This window comes from Rhagoletis pomonella, unplaced genomic scaffold, assembly GCF_013731165.1.
Source record: "Rhagoletis pomonella isolate Grant_MI unplaced genomic scaffold, Rhpom_1.0 Rhpom_scaffold_00004, whole genome shotgun sequence".
NCBI lineage: Eukaryota > Metazoa > Arthropoda > Insecta > Diptera > Tephritidae > Rhagoletis > Rhagoletis pomonella.
In genome coordinates this window covers 42514791-42518323 of record NW_023458558.1, presented here as the reverse complement: position 1 = coordinate 42518323, position 3533 = coordinate 42514791, and the positions used below count along the sequence as shown (strand labels likewise).

Genomic DNA, 3533 nt, shown 5'->3' with positions numbered 1-3533 from the left:
CTCATTAAAGCTAGATTTCTTGAATTTACGGGATTTTCAGCACAAATTAACAGCCAAAATAAAAACTACACATATTATTGTTTACAGTATTAGTTAACAATTCATACAAAATTTAATGTTAAACAAAACAAATTCGTGCCTTTAAATAAAAGAATTTACTTATTCCATAAAAATATTTTGCAAAACATGTAAATATCTTTGAGATTAATTTGATTTGTTCAAAATTTTTTTTTTTTGCGTGAAAAAACAAAATCAGACATTTTATACAGTTCAATCAAAAAATTCCCAAATTCTTTTCAATTTGCATACACTCGCACTTTTTTACCAATGCACCCACACATTGCAAATTGCCTATCATCAATTTTTTTTTCAAGGCGATAAGTAATTTCTCGTTCTATTTCAACAGCTGATCGATCATAGCTTTGGGAAGTTAGTTCTTGTTTGCAGAAAATTGTCTGCTCAATGAAATATAGAAAAAACAAAGAAATCGTATACGTGCGAACAAAGTGAAAGGAATGTTTTGAACGTGTAAACCCAAATTAAGCGAACAAATTTTAGTGCTCAATTCGGTTGTATTTTCAAAACATTTTTGCCTACCAAAAGGTTCATCAAACCAACCAAGCTACCAAAGGAGAATGAACCTACCAATTTTGGTCCAATTGGACCAAAACGGCAACGCTGATGCTCGTCAATAAGCGAAACAGAAATCGTTTTGTTTGCACTCTTTTTTCTTTGCAAAGTTGGTGTCTTTGGACGAATCATTCGTGAAATGTTTCGTTTGTTTTGAACTCTGTGTATGGACATACTTGGATACATATGTACATACATATGATTAGTTTGTTGTGTCAACCACATACTGCACATGACTTCGAAGCGATGCTTTGCCTTTCGGTTATAAATGTGTACACACATACATATGTATGTATTTAGCATGTTCAATCACCCTGCAAAAAGTGGGACTAGGTTAAATACTAGTACAGGACCACGCTACCTTGTAACCAACACTAGTAACCAAAATGGTCCAAATATATGGAGTAAATATGGTTACATTAACATTGCGATGTCATTGGAAGTGACCACCTCTGGTCCAACGCTGCATAACACGGGACCACTTCTGGTCCACCACTGCATATCATGGGACCACCTGGATAACTACTCCTCTTGGCCAATGGCACATTCGGCAACCGAATCCTGTTGCCGATGGGGCACGAAGAGGTGGTTCTCAACACATATATCAGTTTTTACGTTTGAAGTGGTCCAGGTCAGCATAACAAGTTACTAGTATGCAACCTGGTCCTTTTGCACATACTTTAAAACCACGACCTAGTGGACCACCTGGTCCTCAAATTTTTGCAGGGCAGTGATCGCTGTTTAGCTCAAATACGTTTATGTGTGTATGTATGTGGTATAGCGCAGTCACGTCGCTCATACACATCTCTTTTGCCTTTGTGAGCCCGTGTTTGATCGGCACTGATGTACAGATATTTCGCGCAGCTATGCGCTGTATTTGGCAACCAAATAGGCTTATGCTTGTACGTTAGGCTGGGTCGATTTTGTATGGGGGAAAATAAAAGTCATTTGACCGCATTGTAATAGTAATATTATGATGTCTTAGGTCTAAGCCAATTGTTATTGGCCAAGAAAGATTAATTTAAAACTTATCTTTAGCCCGCGCAATTGAATCAAAGTGTATAAATGTTGAAAATGAAACTTTGGCTTGAAATATCTATTGAATGCGTTATTGTTATGAACAGAACGATATATCAAATTAAGGGCTATTAAATTTAGTACCTCACGTTCATTTATCATTTTTCAATAAGTCTATACGTTTTTACGATATTAAGACAAAACTTACAAAAACTATAATTTTCCCTTATGAATTTTCAATTCTTCATTACTTCAGCAAACAAGTGAAAAATACAAAAAAGTGAGACGAGATTTATTTCAAACGTGTTAATATTTTCGGATGTTTATATAACATTAAAATGACCAGTTTTCAAGTTCATTGTGAATGAATGTATTGTCAAAGAATAGGAATCGTTTGACAAGTTAATAGTAGTTTCAAGCATATAAGTATTTGCATACATGAACATAATACAATTAGGGTGAGAAACGCCCATTTTAAGTCTATTTATGCAGTATTGAAAATTTGTGCGGAATGGTTTCATTAGTCACCAGAGAAGCACATTTTTGCCGTTGTATGAAAGTAGGGACGTGCAATAAGTGTTTAGATATACATAAATATTTTAGTTAATTCCATTATGTGAAAAGGTGTCTGTAGGTAAATGCAATAGTCTTTAACATATCCTGGGAAATCCTTTTGAGGACTCTCCAATTGGACGATATTGCTTTGCATTTAACGAAAAAAGTCACTCGCTGGCACAGTTTTCTGTAATCCGGTTCTTTTATTTAAAGGTTATTCATACAATTGAAGAGAATTTTTTTTAGAAAAAAACTGGAAATCCACTTAATTTTTTCGATTTAACTTTGGTAAATGTTACTCGATCGGTACGTAATAATTATCAAATTGAAGGCAAGACTTACTGTTACTGATTTATGATAATAATATCATGAAAATATAATAGATTATAAACCGATTATTTTAAAATAAAAAAATTGTGAACAAAATTTTTTTGTCATTTTGCTATATTTGCAACTTTTAAATTGTATGCATAAACATAAGTAAACTCATTAGTGTTTCTAGAAGTTGTGCCTGTTCAGTGTTTCCATACTCATTTGCATAAACAAAATTTTTCCACGATGATGGAAAATAATGGCTATTCTATTAGAGCTACCGAAATTGTTCCTAAATTTGCGAAAATTCGCAAACTATAGCCAATATTAAAATAAGATTAGAATATTTGGGACCAGCGATCTAAATGCACGTCAGCAATATTAATGAGTTGAAGAGTATTTTTTAAGCAGCTACAAAAAAAGCAAATTTCAAATATTATGTCAGAGTTACCTATTCCAAATAACTATTTAATGCAGCAGAATATGCATAATTAATGATTTTCTCGAAATGGCAAATTATTCTAGTCATTCTGAAGATATCTGTCAATTCAAATTTTTCAAATAAAATATCGATAAATATATCTATAGTAGAGTGGTTCATAAAAACAATCTTTTTGGAAATTCATAAACGCTACATCAGAATATTGTTATTTGTGATAAAAAAGAGACGTATTTTTGAAGTGAAACTTCTTTAGCGGCGGTTGGTTGGTTGGGAGTAAATTGGTAAATTCAGCGGAAATTGCACACGGATCTGGTTGGGACGGAAATGATGCAACGGAAGTGATGCAACGGAAATGGTGCAACGGAAATGGTTGGGGCTGAAACAAGTGCTTCTTATGTGTATGCATATGGTATAAATTTAACAAAAATTTGCTAACAAAAGGTTAAAGAATAACACTTAGGAAAAGACCAATACAAGAATGAAAGTAAAGGTGACTACGTATATAAATGAAGAATAGGATAAAGGCAAAGGTAAAAATAACAACAAAAACAAAGATGCGTAAACATAAAGGCAAAAA

The 3533-nt window shown here is 33.1% G+C and overlaps 2 protein-coding genes across 7 annotated transcripts in view; one reads left to right on the top strand and one right to left on the bottom strand.

The window, feature by feature from the left end:
• Positions 1 to 3533, bottom strand: part of LOC118737584 — an 81785-nt gene that overhangs the window by 32829 nt on the left and 45423 nt on the right. The window lies entirely within an intron of this gene.
• The window catches only part of LOC118737583 (guanylate cyclase soluble subunit beta-1), a 248683-nt gene that overhangs the window by 215319 nt on the left and 29831 nt on the right, over positions 1 to 3533 (top strand). The gene's annotated exons all lie outside the window — the stretch shown is intronic.